This window comes from Dermacentor variabilis, chromosome 4, assembly GCF_050947875.1.
Source record: "Dermacentor variabilis isolate Ectoservices chromosome 4, ASM5094787v1, whole genome shotgun sequence".
Classification (NCBI taxonomy): Eukaryota; Metazoa; Arthropoda; class Arachnida; order Ixodida; family Ixodidae; genus Dermacentor; species Dermacentor variabilis.
In genome coordinates, this window is record NC_134571.1 from 208,858,016 (window position 1) to 208,876,199 (window position 18,184).

The window sequence follows — 18,184 nt, forward strand, 5'->3', positions numbered from 1 at the left end:
GTGACGCGCAGCTGCGTAAGGAGGCGCCACGACCACCGATGGACCGAAAGTGCGAGCAGTATTGCTTTCGCAATAAAAGCTACAAAACGGCCCATTCTGGATGCGTGGAGCGAGAATGAAACCACCAAAGCCTGTCGCAGACTATATAGGAGTTGTTTTGACATTTTAAAACGGCAGCAATGACAATAGTAAGGAAGTGAGCTTATTTAGACTTCCTAACTGCGTGAAGCAGGCGAAGGGAGTGATTGTGAAGACTTACGGAATGTGCATGGGATCGAAATATTGAAGCCGAATTGGGGAGGACTGACATTTCATAAAATGTCATTATACACACACACACACACACACACACACACACACACATACACACACACACACATATATATATATATATATATATATATATATATATATATATATATATATATATATACACTCATACCATAAGAAGCCGACAAACATTGACATCAAGGATAACATAGGGGAAATTACTTGCGCTTAATAAATAAAATAAAGAGACGATAAATTAATGGAAATCAAAGCGGATGAAAAAACAACTTGCCGCAGGTGGAAACCGAACCCACAACCTTCGCATGGTTCGGTTCTTACCTGCTGCAAGTTGTTTTTTCATCCACTTTAATTTCCATTAATTTATCGTTTCTTTATGTCATTTATTAAGCACAAGTAATTTCCCCTATGTTGTCCTTGGTGTCTGTTTCTTGGCTTCTTATGATATGACTAATAAAAATTGGGACCCTCGGTTAACTCCCTCTCCTCTCGTATATATATATATATATATATATATATGTCCGTGTGTGTGTGTGTGTGTGTGTGTGTGTGTGTGTGTATTGTGACGATGTTAATAAAACAACGATATTTATTAAGGGCGAACTTGTGCCCACAAGCAAAAGTCACTGCGGTCGTGAAGAAATCCCTGGCAGTCGCGTTCTCAAAACTGGCCTCGAACCGTCTTCTCCTTTCTTCTCGCCGGACACCTCGTGCGCGTTGCGCATGCGAGCCGGGTCCAACCGGCTACCCGTGTCATGAAGATCGCTGCCTGCTGCTGCTGAACAACACCACGGTACGGCGCGCACAGTGTCCAATACAAAGGGCGCGCAACTTGAATGTCACCAAGTTTGTCGCGGAATTATCCCCCTTCTTACCGCATCGGCTTGATACGTGAGAGGAAGTAGGGGTTCCTGTGTGCTCTCCTTTTTTTTTGTTTATGTCCTCTCCTGGTAGGGCGTCATGCGGAAAACATGCACAACTTCCGTGGAGTTGCGCCTTCTTGGGCTCTCGTGTCCAGCGGATTTCAGTTCTTAAGTGACGTCGCTTATACGACGAAGTATTTCGTAAGGGACTTCGTAAGTGACGTCGCATATACGACGAAGTATTTCGTAAGGGACTTCGTAAGTGACGTCGCTTATACGACGAAGTATTTCGTAAGGGACTTCGTAAGTGACGTCGCTTATACGACGAAGTATTTCGTAAGGGCCGAAGTATCGGCACAGAAGCTTTTCAGACAGTCCACGGCGTCGCACTGGGGTCCATGCCCAGACCTTATCACCGGGATGGTACTGAGCTCCACTAAGGCGCTAGTTGTACCGGCTGGAGTCGATGCGTTGTTGGCGGCGTATTCAGCACCTTGCCATCTGGCGTGCCTACTCGGCTCTTTGCCAGAATTTATCTAGGTCAGATGAGTTATTGTTTTCTTCATCGAAGGGAAACATAGCATCCAAAGCTGTGGTTACTGGTCGGCCGAATACAAGTTGAAACGGGGCGACTCGCGTTGTTTCTTGAACGGCCGTATTATACGCGAAGGTGAAGTACGGCAACATTTCGTCCCACAGCCTATGTTCAACGTTGACATACATCGAAAGCATGTCAGTCAGTGTTCTGTCGAGGCGTTCAGTTTAACCGTTTGTCTGAGGGTGGCACGCCGTAGTTCTCCTTTTACCAGTATGCGTCATTTGCAACAAGCATTTCATTAAATCCACCGTAAAGGCCGTTCCACGATCGGTAATAACAACTGTAGGAGCACCATGCCTGAGCACGATATTGTGGACAAAGAATTTTGCAACTTCGACAGCCGTTGCACTGTACAGGGAATCAGTTTCTGCCTAACGGGTCAGATAGTCCGTGGCCACAACTATCCACTTTTTGCCTAACGATGATGTTGGGAAGGGTCCAAGGAGGTCCATACCGACTTGTTGGAATGGGGCTTTTGGTGGCTCTATTGACTGGAGGTGGCCTGCCGGTTTTACGCATGGAGTATTGCGCCTTTGACACTCGCAACAAGTCTTGACATAGTGCTGCACTGATGCTAATAACTTGGGCCAGTAGTATTTCAGACGAATCCTGGCGAATGTACGGCTCACGCCCATTTGTACAGAGGTCGGTTCATCGAGACATGCATGCAAAATTTCTTCTCGCATAGATGTGGCTACGACAAGTAAAAGCTTTGTCTCGCTGTTCTCGAAGTTTCTCTTGTAGAGGATACTTCCTCGCAGACAGAACGAGGATAGCTCTCTATAGAAAAGACGCGGAAGTTGAACGTCGAGGCTCTCCAGGCGCAGTATAAGTGGAAGCAATTCCGGGTCATCTCGTTTTTGTTGAGCGGTTTGTGACGCGTAAACAATGCCAAGGAACGGGAAATCCTCTTTCTGACACAGTTGTCTCGACTGGTGCCCGGGGCTAGCAATCAGCATGGCTGTGTTTCCTCCCGGATCGGTATACGACTGTAATGTCATACTCTTGAAGCCTAAGGCTACATCTTGCTAGTCGTCCGGATGAATCCTTGAGATTCGCCAGCCAGCACAGTGAATGGTGATCACTGACTGCTCTGAATGGTCTACCATAGAGGTAGGGCCGAAATTTACATTTTTCCCAAATTACTGCGAGACACTCTTTCTCGGTTGCTGAGTAGTTTGCTTCTGCTTTCGATAGCTTACGGCTGGCGTAAGCTAGTACTTTCTCCTGGCCGTTATGCCACTGCACTAGTATGGCACCGAGGCCGACGTTACTCGCATCGGTATGAACTTCAGTGTCAGCTGCAGTGGCGTAGCTAGGTCGTCTGGCACCCGGGGCCCATAGGTCTTCTGTCACCCCCCTCCCCGGGTGTAGCTGGCGGAAAGAGGGGTGTCTTCAGACGCATATGACACCCCCCCCCCCCTTCTCTGGCCCCTTGCACCCGGGGCCCACGGCCCCCCGGCCCCCCCTGTTGCTACGCCACTGGTCAGCTGTATCATCAAAATGGGCAAGGATTGAAGAAGCTTGCAGGCGATTCCTTAATTCGTCAAAGGCGCCTTGTTGTTCGCTTTTCCACATGAAAGGTTCATATTCTCGTGTTAGTATCGTAAGGGGCTCAGCAATCTTTGAAAAGTTTTCCACAAATCTTCTGTAGTATGCGCATAAGCCCAAGAAACGTCGCACAGACTTTTTGTCTGTGGGTGTCGTGAACCTCGCAACAGCTGCTGTCTTTTCGGGATCTGGCCGAACGCCTTCAGCCCTGATGACGTGTCCGAGAAACCGAAGTTAATCGAACCCGCATTAATTTTTTTCCGGCTTAACTGTCAAGTCTTCTGCGTGAATAGCTTCTAATACTAGTCGCAGTCGCTGTAGATGTTGGTAAATCTGGTGGAAAATACGACCACATCATCCAAATACACTAAGTAGGACTGCCATTTCAATCCTGCGAGCACAGAGTCCATCATTCGCTGGAACGTTGCGGGCGCTGAACAGAGGCCGAATGGAAGCGCTTTAAATTCGCACAGGCCATCAGGGGTTACAAATGCTGTCTTTTCATGGTCCCGCTCATCCACCTCCATTGGGCAATATCCGCTCTTGAGATCCAGGGATGAAAAAAACTTTGCACGTCGGAGCCGATCTAACGTATCGTCGACACGCGGAAGGGGGTATACATCCCGCTTGGTTACGCTGTTCAATTTACGGTAGTCGACGCAGAATCGAAGTGTGTTATTTTTTTTCTTAACGAGCACTGCGGGAGACGCCCGTGGACTGCTGGAAGGCTGAATAACGTCATCTGAAACCATCTCGTCTACTTGCTTCTTGACGATCTCCCTTTCTTTTTGTGAAACTCGATACGGTTGCTGGCATACCGGTCTTGTGGCGTCCTCTGTTATGATTCTGTGCTTTGCAACAGACGTGCGCCGTACCTTCGAGGAAGTGGAGAAGCAGTCGGAAACATCCTTTAGCAGGGCATATATCTGCTTCTTTTGGGCTTCCGAGAGTCCCGCGTTAACGGAAATTAATCTGTCGACACTGCAGGTTCGTGGCAGGGCAGTTGACGTTGTCGTTAGGCTGCATAATTTCGGTCGCTACACAGAACTCGTGGAAATAGGCAATAGCTGTTCCTTGTGCGATGTGTTGGAATTCATTTCCGAAATTCGTAAGTGCGACATTTGCACGGCCATCGCTAAAGTGAACAAGACCCCGAGCCACGCAAATACCTTTGTCCACTGCGTCACAACTTTTTTTCAGGTTCTTCGCCATCTTGAAGCTTATTACCGAATAATCCGCGCCGGTGTCGACTAGGGCATTCAGCTCGCATCCATATATTGTCAACCGCAAATCTGATGTAATCGTTTCGTTCCTGCACCTGTTTACTGGAATTATCTCGTCATCGCAATGGAACCGCGTTGGAGGATCTTCGTAACTCTGGTTATCAGCGGCCTCACCTCTACATGTCGCTTGCTTCAGTTTTCCTGGTGTGGGCTTGGTGAACGACGCCTAGGCAATCTTGGAGATGCGCGTGAGCTAGGCGATCGGTAGCGCATGGGTGACGGTGACCGTGGTTGATGTTGGCGAGGAGTAGTGGGGCTTTGGCGCGTGGACAAATATTCTTCGCTCTCTGCTGGCCGTTCACCATTTCGGGGGCATGTTGCACTTAAAGGAAAACCCCTTAACCAAGCTTGACGGTACGGGCAGAACCTATACAGGTGACCCGCTTCTCCGCAGTGAAAACACAGAGGCCTGCGCTCGTGGTCACGCCAGATGTCACTTTTTCGGGGTCTTTGTTCCACAAAACGAGGTGCACTGCGTACTGTCGGCGGGCCGGGAACGGTCGTCGGAACTGCTCCACTACTGTGTACCGCGGATTGCCTGAGTACGTCGGCGTACGTTGTGGTGCGCCGTATCAGCTGTGGATCACGCTCTGGATCCCGTATGACGTTCCTCAGTTCGTCCCGGACAACGTCGACGATAGATAGTGCAGTTCGAGCCTGAGGTGTCTGCCACTTGTTGAGCCCTGATCACTGACCGGACGAGCTTCCGCAGGGCTTCAAGGTCGTTTGGCACGCATCGAGCCAAGACATGGGCAGGCGCACAGCTTGCCTCACGGTTGTATTGCCGAGCCCGCAGTTCCAGCGTCATTTCAATGGTCGTTGCTTCGTATCTGAACTCGGCGACCGTGCGGTCGGTTGCGGACGAGAACTGCGAAGAGTTCCTGCTTTACTCCACGCATGAGATGGCGCAGCTCCTTATCTTTACTCATGGTTGGATCAGCACGCTTGAACAAGCGGGACATGTCCTCGATGTACATTGCCACGTTCTCGTTTGGGAGCTGGTTCCTGGCTTGAAGTGCAATTTCCGCCTTTTCTTTACGATCCGTGCTGGCGTACGTTGCTAGCAGTTAGCGTCGAAATTCCTCCGAAGAGGACAAAGAGCGTTCGCGGTTTTCATACCACGTATTCGCGAAGTCCTCCAAAGGGAAATATACGTTACGGAGCTTCTGTCTCTCATTCCATTCATTAAAGCTCGCCCCTCTCTCGAACAGCTCCAACCAGTCTTCCACGTCTTTGAACGAGTCACCATGGAATGTTTGCGGCTTGCGAGGTTGGCTTACGGCTAGCTGTGCCGGTGTTACCTGGCTAGTCATTGTGGCGGCGTCCGTTGTCTAAGTTTCTGATGGCGTGAAAAGAAGAGGGCCGAATTCGGGCGAGTCACCTCGAAGACGGCGGCTGGTCCGCTGGTGCAGAGGTGTCAGTCCCACTGGATGGACTCGCTGGTTGTCGGGACTACGATGACTTCCGTTCGTGGGGCTTCGACACATACCCCGCACCTCCACCAGAATTGTAACTATGTTAATAAAACAACGATATTTATTAAGGGCAAACTTGTGCCCACAAGCAAAATTCACTGCGGTCGTGAAGAAATCCCTGGCAGTCGCGTTCTCAAAACTGGCCTCGAACCGTCTTCCTCTTTCTTCTCGCGTGACACCCCGTGCGCGTGGCGCATACGAGCCGGGTCCAAGGCTACCCGTGCCATGAAGATCGCTGCCTGTTGCTGCTGAACAACATCGTGGTACGACGGCGTGCACAGTGTCCAATACAAACGGCATGCAACTTGAATGTCACCAAGTTTGTCGCGGCAGTATACATATATATATATATATATATATATATATATATATATATATATATATATATATATATATATATATAGGTATGTATATTGAACGAAATAATAGGAAATAGAGCGGCCCTTTATTTGTTAGAATATAAGAAGCCAATAAACAGTGCAAGCAGGGCAGCATAGGGGAAATTATTTGTAATTTTGAATTGAAGTAAACAAATGATAAATAAATGGAAATGAAAGTCGACGAAGAAACGACTGGCCGTAGGAGGGATATATATGTCTTTCGCAATACGGGGATTTTTTTTGTATTTTGTTTGCCAAACTCACAATGCAATATATATATATATATATATATATATATATATATATATATATATATATATATATATATATATATATATATATATTGCTGCGCTGTATCTCGCGAGCATTGTGAGTTTGGAAACAAAATAGAAAAAAACGCCCCGTATTGCGCAAGACACAACCATGCAGTGAGCCTTTCGTATCAACTTTGCTGGAGAAGAAATTTCTTTCCGTAACCTCTCCGTCGTAACTTGATACGGAAATCTTCCAAAGCTCATGTAGCTTTTTTTTTTTTACTTTCCAGCCCGCACACTTATTTGTCTGACAGTGGATATGGGACAATGCACGTTGCAAAAAAAAAATATCCTGTGCTCAAATCCGCGCTATAACAAGGCAAGAGAAGTGATCTAAAAAACCACATAACGTAGGGTGAGCCGAGTACAAACCTACGAAAAAGGGTGCATGGTGGAAGCTCCACGGCCGATCGCTACTCTTTTTCCTAGCCTTCCCTCGTAGAAATACGAACGTCGTATGTGAATTAGTTTCTCTTCCTTCTCCCACTTCTTTTTCTGATGTTATCTTTTTCACTGTACTAACACTTCTATGAAGTCTTTCGGGAACATGAGGATGCGTCAGCTGTACAAAGCACGCAAGTGGCAGGGTTGACGGGAAGATCTCGCATGTATAATATACAACGTCGTAAACTATGGGCGTGTTTGGCGAGCGTAGCCGACATCGTGGACTGACGCCTGTTTTGCTTCGAAAAAGCCTTTGGACAGCTGGTGGTGAATTTCAACAAGCTCGAGCGCGACAACGTTTTACTGCTCCTACAGCAGCTTGCCGATGAGCAGTTGCGGCCGACCGAGGGACGGTCCATCAATAAAGGATGGCGCTGATATTGATGTGCCTTCATGCGAGTTCTCAGCATTTTTGACGGGAAATCCACTGACTGCTCTTAAAAATGTTTATAATATTTTGAAGGCACTATGGATATTAGAAGTGCGGCTGCGGAGGCAATACGATGACAGTTGGAAAGTGGGCTCTTGCGAAAAACTTGTGTGATCCAAAGTTCGAAACACCACTCCTTGATACGGCATGCAATGTTGCAAGAAATGCTGAGCATATTCCAGAAATGATGATCATAATAATTTATTGCATTTTGTGGCAGAAGAACCAGGGATGGCCAATGAGCGCCAAGAAGTGCTATGAATTATTCGATGATGAGGTAAATGACAAAGCGTAAGGTTGCTGTATAGAGGCCTGAAAACAGTGGCGGTTAAGTGCGCAAAATATGTAAGTAATAAAGTTATGACGATCATTACTGAAAAGTGCTATGGATGCAAATGATATGACAGGAAGAAACGATGTATTTATGTGTAGATAGAAGCTTTTTTCTTAGAAAAAAGGTTTTCGCCGCTGTGTATACATCCGCTGAGATTCTACTTCTCACAAAGAGCGGCAACGGGATTAAAATATCCTAGTGGTGAGAGGAAGAAAATGAGACTGAAAATAGATATGAAATGCTAGAGTGAGCTTGATAATGATATTTACTAAAATGTATTTGCGCAAGTAGCAGTACTGCCATATCAGCACACTTGAACTGAAGGGTCTGAAGTCACGTTCTCTACAGAACGCTACTTGGCAGAAGCAGCCTCCGATAAGATGTGCTATTTCTTGGGATATGAACATGTAATCCAACATCTTGTCCAAAAGGCAAAGAAGTACTTCTGTGTAGAAAAAAGTTCTGCGCAAAAAAATAATAAACAATATTTCATGGAGGAGAATACGCGGTTCGTAACTCAGAGGAAACTGTTTTTTCCTTTCAGCTTCTGCTTCTTGACACTACAGCAAGACATGGAGGACGGTCAGCCTTTTATGACATCAATTACACATGGGTGCTTCCCCACAAGTGAGAAAGTAACTATGTGCGTCATACATGTGCCCTATTCAGAGACGATTGAGAAGGACATGGGACATGACTTCGTCGTGACTTAGTTAGCGATCACCAATTCCCTAAGTGCGGCCTAAATACGTTGAACGTATAAAAGATATCAGCGTCCCGCGGCACACGTTAGCCTTAGATTCTCAGTTTGTTGCGCAGGTAATGCTTCAGCTGCAGGATACGAATAGCCGTGGAAGGGCTGCTAGCTTTCGTTGATATGAACGTAGTGCTTTCATCTGTGAGCATCCAGCGAAAACACGGGGAAGGCAGGAGATGCAAATTCAAGATGATGAGCAAAACGATAACAAGGTTAAAGCATGAGCCAACGTTTCCACAAGTGGACTTGCCTTATTCTAGGCGACATATGCTTTCCTCGCCACAGTATGCATAGGTGAGGTTCTTTTAATGGGGAGAGGGCAACCCTTCCACGGCTGTTTGTGTCCTGCAGTTGAAGCGTTACCTGCTCAAGAAACGGAGAATTTAATGCCAACGTGTGTCATGGGACGCTGAGATCTTTTATGCGGTCGACGTATTTAGGCCGCACTTAGGGAATTGGTGATCGCTAACGAAGTCACGACAAAGTCATGTCCGATGTCCTTCTCAATCCTCTCTGAATAGGGCACATGTATGGCGCACACAATTACTTGCTCATTTGTGCGGAAGCACCCATCTGTGATTGATGTCATAAAAGGCTGACCATCGTCCACGTCTTGCTGCAGTGTCAAAAGCAGAAGCTGAAAGTAAAAAAAGCAGTTTCTTCTAACTTACGGACGGCGTATCCCTCTCCATGCACTATTGTTTATTTTGTTTTCTTTTGCGCAGACCTTTTTTTACGCAGATGCACTCCTTGGATTTTTGGACAAGATGTTGGATTACATGTTATCAGCCCAAGAAATAGCACATCTCATCGGAGGCTGCTGCTGCCATAGTAGCGTCCTGTAGAAAACGTGATTTCAAGCCCTTCCGTTCAAGTGTGCTGAAAAGGCAGTACTGCTAATTACGCCCTCTCCCCTTTAGAAGAACCGCACCTATATATACTGAGGTGAGGAAAGCATATGTCACCTTGAAGAAGACAAGTGCACTTGTCGAAACGTTGGCTCCTGCTTTCCACCTTGTTCACGTCTTTCTCATCATCTGTGAACACTTTGCACTCGAATCCTCTATGTCTAGAGACTGGGTTGGATATCCACAACGTGCGTAGAACTTAATAAACCTCATTTATTGCAGTATTTTTATATTTAGGGAGTAGCATTAAGGCTTTTACTACCGGAGTCTGCGAGTACGAAGGACCGGTGATTACAAATGCCTTATGTAGTTCTAATATCCTGATGTGCTTTACAGCTGAAAATACTGCATTAGCCTTTGCCGTAAAGATGGCTGTTTTGGGGCGCAGAACGTCGAGCTACGAGAAGGATGGCCCGACGGCTACGTAAAGCCCACTAAAGTACGATTTGGATGCACAGATCTAAAACTCCCGACAAGAGTACTTTGCAGCTCCCGCAAGTACATATATCTTGAGCGTGCTTTATAGCCTCTACAAAATAAGTGTCACATTCGACGATCTGCCACTGCCACGGCAGTAACAGCACTGCTGGAACCCTCATACTATGTTCATGAAGTGGACCACCCATTTCTTCACCGAGTTTCCTTCCACAGAGCGAGCAGGGATCCTTTACTCTAGGTCGGTCATGGAAAAGCGCGGCTCACCTCGTATTGCGGTGTAAGAATGTAACGATGAGGGATGTTCAAAGGTTGAATTTACTTTCAGAAAATATGTAAGAATGTAACCACTCGTTTGATTCTACATACACACATTGTACAGGGTTGTCCAGAAGGCTTCGGTCGCGAGGCGAACGCCTAGATGGTGAACAGAATCCAGCATCTTTGAAGCCCTGGGAGTAGAAAACTGATAAACTACCGTAAATACATCGGCTAAGCAGGATCGTATGAGGCTTCTGCACAAGTTTGGTAAGTACCTTCTGTCACTACGATAGGTTGTGTGCGACTGGAATTTCAATATTTCAATATGCTCAAGTGTTCTTAAGCATATGGCCTCAAAATATTTGATTTGGGGTGTAAATCTAAGTTTTAGAGTCTTTGATAGGCCCTTTATTTCTTGTAACAACAACACACAAGCTCTTTATCAAGATAAAAGTTAAAATAATTTCAATTTACACATTAAGACTTCTTATTCAGGCCAAGCTGAACTTATCGCTCCAAAACAGCAAGATTACAAATTCTGGAACATATCTGTACATCACCTATGAAGACATAAAGTGTCATACGTAAAAGACATGCATAAAAGGGCAGGTGGGAATGACGCACGAAGCAAGTTCATCTTAACGATACAACTAAGCACGCCATCCCGAGGTACATCAGTTTGCTGCGTAAATGAACGTAACAATGCGTTGCCTACGTCTACGCTGAAAAGACGTTTCAACAAAGAGCTTTCTACAACGCAAACAAGTTTCCTGAGATGCTCATAGTCAACAGGTCCCGTAGTACACGATCTTGTCACTTCACAGCGCAGAGCTTTTGCGCACGTTGAAGGCACCTTTCAGCAAGGCGATGTTGAAACGACGCTTGTATTGTTCATTCTGCCTGCAATAACGGTCCAATTCACTCATCATCATCATCATCATCATCATCATCATGGTTACGCCCACTGCAGGGCAAAGGCCTCTCCGATACTTCTCCAACTACCCTGGTCATGTACTAATTTTGGCCATGTTGTCCCTGCAAACTTCTTAATCTCATCCGCCCACCTAACTTTCTGCCGCCCTCTGCTACGCTTCCCTTCCCTTGGAATACATTCTGTAACTCTTAATGACCATCGGTTATCTTCGCTCCTCATTACGTGTCCTGCCCATGCTCCATTTCTTTTTCTTGATTTCAACTACGATATCATTAACTCGCGTTTGTTCCCTCTCCCAATCTGCCCTTTTTTATCCCTTAATGTTACACCTATCATTCGCTCCAGTGCATTGTGTTCTGCCAATTCGATGGGGGGCGAAATGCGAAAACACCCGTGTGCTTAGATTTAGGTGCACGTTAAAGAACCCCAGGTGGTCAAAATTTCCGGAGTCCTCCACTACGGCGTGCCTCATAATCAGAAAGTGGTTTTGGCACGTAAAACCCCAAATATTATTATTCTGCCAATTGTTTATATGTGAGGGACGATTATGAAAAGTGCATAGAGCTAGAGACGTCTTTGAAGTGTTCCCCAGGAGCGCCTGCTTGGCCTTCCAAGCTTAGTAAAATAAATTCTTTGGCGAGTTGGTTCGTACCAGAGAAGGCAAAAAAAAATCCGAGGATACTTAAGCGCGTACTATGAGTTGTGAATGCGATAGCATTAATGTCTAATTGAACGCTCCTGAGCGGTCGTTCGAGTTTTGCGCTGCGAGTAATGTACCATAGTGGTACGCGCTGCCCGAGCCAGCTAGCAGTCGCAGCAGCCTGCAGTTCGCATGCCGTATGCCACCGACGACCTGCGCGACGAGACCGGTGAGGCAGAAGTGGCCACCAAGGACGGAAGGCGCGCGTAGGAGCTAAGCCCAGTGGTGGGAGATGTGTACGTCGCGGTGGCTTACGAGAGCGAGATGGCGGCAGCCGCACGCGCGCGCGTCATACGAATGCCTCGCCGACGACGACGCGCCGTATTTGATCCGTCAAGCCGCGCTATTGACGTAGCATTGCGGTGATGCTTTCTCCCCCTGCGCAACACCGTTTCGCCCTTTGTTCCATCGAGGTGCGCTCATTACGCGGCGCCGCAGCCAATGGTCCGGTACAGTTTCGCTGCTACAGACGCGGGCTTTTCGCTCAGTGGACTATTGATGCCTGCGAACGAAAACAGTAGCGCGGGAAAAGCAAGAAGGAGACGAGCGCCAGCCCTGTGTTTTCACTACTGCTTTTTTGACAGAGAAGCTGTTCTTGCTTGGCGTAAATTGGACCGCGTATCACAAAACTCGACCGACGCCCACCGACGGAGGCACTGCGCGCAGCCGGTTTCGCCGCCGCGCCACGATCTGCGCATGCGCCATGATAACGGTCAGGAATGCACATACGCATGATATGAAACAAGCATGTGCTCGGCGGCCATAGAGGCGGGAAAACTGAGGAGAGGCCCTCCACCACAGAGGAAGGAAACTAAGGAGAGGCCCTGACGTCACTCTTTGTGAAGCTAAAGTGAAGCCGGAAGTTGGCGTTGCTCATGGCGTTGCTTCGCCTATAGGGCCAGCTCTCCTCTCTTGTTTACATTTCTTGAGAAACCACGCCGCGCTGCGCGCAACCGTGCTGCTCGGACCCGTGCGCTCCGCAGCAACACCAAGCAATTGTTAGCACGTTAGCATGATTCCGCGAAAGAGGGCAACATTTCCCGCGAATATTCCTTCGTCCGTAGCCATTGCCGTGGCGCGGTACATAGCGTACAGCGTTGCATGCGTGTTCATTTCATGAACTTTAGTTCCTCCTGTCCCACCTGGCCACAGCAACATCCGGTAGAGCACGGTCCAGATAACGCAGCGCAACAAAACACGGAGACCAACGCAAACCTGCCCGCACGGCGCCTTTGCCACGGTACGAAACCTACGGAGCTACACGTGTGAGCGCACAGAACAATAACAAAGCCGCTATTGTGGCCCGAAAGGCAGGGCCACTACATCAAAGAAATAAAAAAAAAACAGCAAAACAAAGGAGAACCTACTACGTCATTTCCTCCACACTTTTCTCCTAGCGCGCGGAGGGGGTAGGGCCTCTCCTCAGTTTCCTTCCTCCATGCCCTCCACCATGGTCCATGGAGGAAGGAAAAGAACTAGGAGGGAGCGTCACTTGATTCTGCTAGGCTCGGCACGCCAACCTCCCCCGAAGCCGCCCCTCCCGCTCGCCGGGGCCTTGTGCGCGGTGCCTTTCGGTTAGGAATAGGTCCACATTATTGCCGTACCATACGTGTTTGTTGGTACGTGGTAACGACTAGTGGCGTAGTGGCGCCTGCCGTCAAAGGCACGAAGGCGAGTAGGAAGTACAACGCGTGGTTTTCTGTAACCACGGGCGATGTTCTTCGCTTCAAACGCGTTGCGTTGAAACGTGGACAAAGATTGGGGAGCCAGACCCGTGGCCACATAAGTTTCAAAGCATTACTTGCGCTTACCACCGCAGCTAGTCAGCGCTCTGACCTCGAAAACCGTGCAGAGTACGCCGGCCCGAGTGTGGTCTATTGTTTCGTCAAATCAGCTGTTGTGTACCTGAAACTCCGGTAAGTATTTTCTTGATAATTTTTGATCCGCTGTCTAGCACCTATATAGAATGAGACAAGAGCTTCCACAGGACAGTTATTTGTCGCATGTTTGCTTAGTAAAAGGTTCTGATGTGCGTCTTTCGTTGTGAAATAACCAAGTGGCATTACCCTGCAATATAACCGCCGAAGTCGTCACCCTTTCTTAAGATTACGTGCATTATTTTGTAAGATTGCGTGGCGCGACCTCTTTACGCTGTTGTAGACGTACCTATTGAGTTCTCGTCGGATGGTTAAGAGGCAGAAGGCATTGAGCAGAACGACAGCGTCGACTGTGGCCGTCTGCCATAACAGTGGGCCGGCACAACAACAATACACGTGCTGATAGAGCGTTACGCCGACTGGCGGGCACACAGTGCCCTCCCTGCCGCAGGCGTATCTTATCTGTGTACCCGAGAAGCGCAGGGAAGTGGAGCTTCGCGGATGCGCTGCAAGAGTGAGAAAGGCTCCACAGAACGTGTGCCTGCGAATACATCAAACGGGTGTGCCATGGTAACACGTAGGTCGGTTCTACGCGCGTACTGTTCTGCACCGTGCGCCGGCTATCGCAAAGCTTTGGTTACGTGTAGCTGCACTTACCGTGGGAAGAAGGCACCTGAGACCGCAGTCAATGAATCTAGACGCGGAGTCGAGTCAGAAATGACATTCTACCTCCTCGCCGGGGTGCTGTCGTATGATGCGAGGCAACGTGAAATCTGTTCAATAAAGCACGACAATTCCTCAAGCCACAGCGATAATATGTGTTTGCGCTCACTAACTCCAAATGGATCGCAGATGCGTAGGTGTGTCGTACGTGTGTGTCCAGTGCATTCTCGCAGTGCAGTGAGAATACGTAAATTCTTTTTTTTCGTATCGCCAGACGTCTAGCTCGCAAGTCCGTCTGAGAGCCCCAGGAAGCCCAAGCAGAGAAAAGCAAGTAGAAGGCAGCGATAAAGGTGATCTTTTTTAAAAACACGCAAGAACTGGGCAGCGGCCGCTACCTGCGGTTGGTGAGAACAGTTCGATTGTCTGGCCTTATAAAGCATGTTTATTTTCATAACAGCCGGTAAAAGCAGCCGATTCGACCTCACGGCCCAATTTGCGAAGTTCATTATGAACTTCTTTCAATATGACTTCGGCAACGGTAATGCAATGAGACATCGCGATTACGTCTTTTTTTGGTATTGCTGCGGAACGCGCGCCCGGTTGCGCCCAGTGCGGCGTGGTTTCGTGAGAAATGTAAACAAGAGAGGAGGAATGGCCCGATATGATGGCGGAGCAAAGCCAAGTTCCGGCTTCACTTAGCTTCACAAAGAGTGACGTCAGGGCCCCTCTTTCCGGGGCGCTCGGTCAGGTAACGCCATGGGGCGGCCTAGGGAAGTTCGCACTGCCGAAGAAGAGGCTGCGCATCGCGAAGCTAGACTTGCTGCGATGCGGGAGAAACAACGGCAACGACGGGCCCATCTGACCTACTTGTCCAGAGAGGCCGAAGCCAAGAGGTGGCGACTACGCGAAGACCCAGAATACGCCAGTCGAAAGAGAGCCAGGATCGCTGCGAAGCGTCGACGATTACGCCAAGACCCTGCAGTGCGGGAGGCCGAGTACGGGCGACGCCGAGCTCACGCTTGAACCGGGGGTGCCAACCCTTGGTTTCAAAGTGAGTCGCTCTCGTTGTAGTTTGGACATTCCTGTCGAGTGTGCGATCGACTGTGATTTGACGCGAACCTATCGACACTCAACACGGTTCAGTCTGTCGAGAAACGTTAGCGAGGCACATGTGCGCTGCGAGACATCTTTGCGGAGGCCAGTGACCACGACGAGATGCGGCAGTGTAGGACCTGTCGAGAAAGGGTCTTACGCGGGAAGGTGCCGCAGTTCAGCGTGACGAACGGCTTCAAGTATCCATCCAAGCGAGCGAGGCTACCACGTTTGAACGAGGTGGAGGAACGAATGGTATCCCCTCGAATACCGTTGATGAACATTCGACGACTGACGCATGGCTATGATCAATACGGCATACGGGGACAGGATGATGATGATGTGTGGTGTTTTGTGGCGCAAGGGCCAGGTTTGGCCAAAGAGCGCCATGAGAAGTGGTAACGGGGACAGGCGATAAATGTTTCCATGGACGTCCGAGAAACACAGGAGTTGCTGCCTCGGAGTGAAACCGGAGATGTTGCAGTTGACGTTCACTTCAAGAGGAGGTCGATTGCCAAGCCTCTGATCGATCAGCTACGCTGTTTCAAACCTTGCGCGACCGAGTGCGAGCTTGCCCGTTTCTTTTTCGTCTGACTTCAAAGCTGTTTCCTGAGTTATTCAAGAGGGGCAAGGGGTGCGTTTGCTACCACTCTAGTTTTTTCAGCCCATTCCGCACCTTTGATTTTATGGGCTTAAAAACGATAAACTTTGTTTTAGAAGCATGTAACTCAAGTTGATTGACAAGCAACGAGATTAGCAACTCTTGTAACCAATCATTTGCTACTTTTTCTAATTGACCTAAATTACGACCAATAAAACAATAAACTGATGTCATCGGCGTAGAGGATCCTTTTGGATGTAAGCGGCATATTTACCATATCATTGATATAACTGATAACAAACAGGGGACCCAGAACGGAACCCTGGGGCACCGCACCGCCCGTTATTTCCTTCAACTATGAACGTACACTGTTATGGCTTACAAACTGAAACCTACCTGAAAAATAATTATGAATAAGATTCACAGCAACACCTTTAATTCCATACAGAGAAATCTTTTGAAACAGAACGTGATGCTCGATGGAATCAAAAGCTTTTCTGAAGTCAAGAAAAACTCCGACAGGGCATACCTTATCTGCAAAATTATTAAGTATCCCTTCTTTATTCTTCGGTTGTGCATCTTCTCTTTAATTACTCTAGCAAAATTTGTACTTATGTTCGAAAAGCGGCTGCTTTTGATCCACAAGTTTGGTTAACCTGATCTTTAAAATTAGCTGTAATAAATTTTGAAAAAAAGAAAAAGACGTAGCACAAATATTGGCGTGCAAATATTCAGGTCGGTTAAGGATACTCCTTTATTGAGAACTACTGCTCTCGCTATTTTCATACGACCAGGAAAAATCCCAGTAACCAGCGCGTTGTCGCATATATGACATAGCGGGGCACACAAAATATCAGCAACACGAATTATTGGTACCGCTTTGATTTCGTCATATCTGGCTGTGCTGGCTCTTTTTATAGACCTAATTAAATTAATGACTTCAACTTAACTGCATGGTGGAAACAAATATAGTCAATACTGTAAACGGTTGCACGATCATTTAGATCCTTTGTGTAATTATACGTACGAATGGTATTTGTAACCCCAGCTTGCAAAGAGTTATCAAATTTGTTACCTAGCGAAGTGTCAGTATATTCTGCATTGTCGAAGATAAGTGCTGGGGATCAAACTGTTTTTGTCGCCTCTGAATCTCTGAATTACTACCCATATTTTTTAGGGTTATTTGATATAGACCAAAAAAAAAGAAAGGATAGACACCATCACTGACAAGAGAGAAAGAGTAAATTTAAGAGAAAACAGGCCAACCTGGACGTAGTCAGGGTAGAAACAGTTCAATACAGGCTGGTGCTCGCCAGCAAATATGCTTTTTTAATATACGAAGATGAAGCTAACATACATTTGATGAATGAAACCGTAGTTATAGGCTGATTTTAGGAGCAACAACTGGAGCGACAATATAGATAAGCTGTCGGAAGTAATGAAGCACCCAAAAAGGAATGACAAAGCATGAAAGTGTCTTATTTAAGGGATCAGATAGAATTCGCTGAACTATCCGGGCTGATAAACAATGAGGAACTAAGTGTTATTGGGAATTTTAACGTCGAAAACATTGAGGAAATAGTAAAAATCAGTGCAAGGTGAAATCAGTGAGAAGTGAAGGTGGCATACGACCAGGTAAGATGAGTGTACAGTGAAACATACGCTTGGTAATGTCACGAGCAATCTAGATGCTATAGTAAAGACAGCAGCGGACTCCTATACTGACCCATACTGTACCCAGAGGAGCCGCTCAACTTTGATTAGAAGTCGCGACGATCAGTTCGAGCGGCAGATGCGCCCCATCTTCGACGCCACGACCTTGTGCTTCGAGCCGCCGAGGCAGAAACGAAGCGCCGGACTGTTCGCCATGAAGCGGATCGACCAAGAGAAACGCTGCCGGCCAAAGCATTAGTTACAACGGCTACAACGGTTCGGTGTGCAATCGGTCGTGGTTCAAGAATGATCTCTCGGCCTTGCAGCTTTAAACCACAAAGCA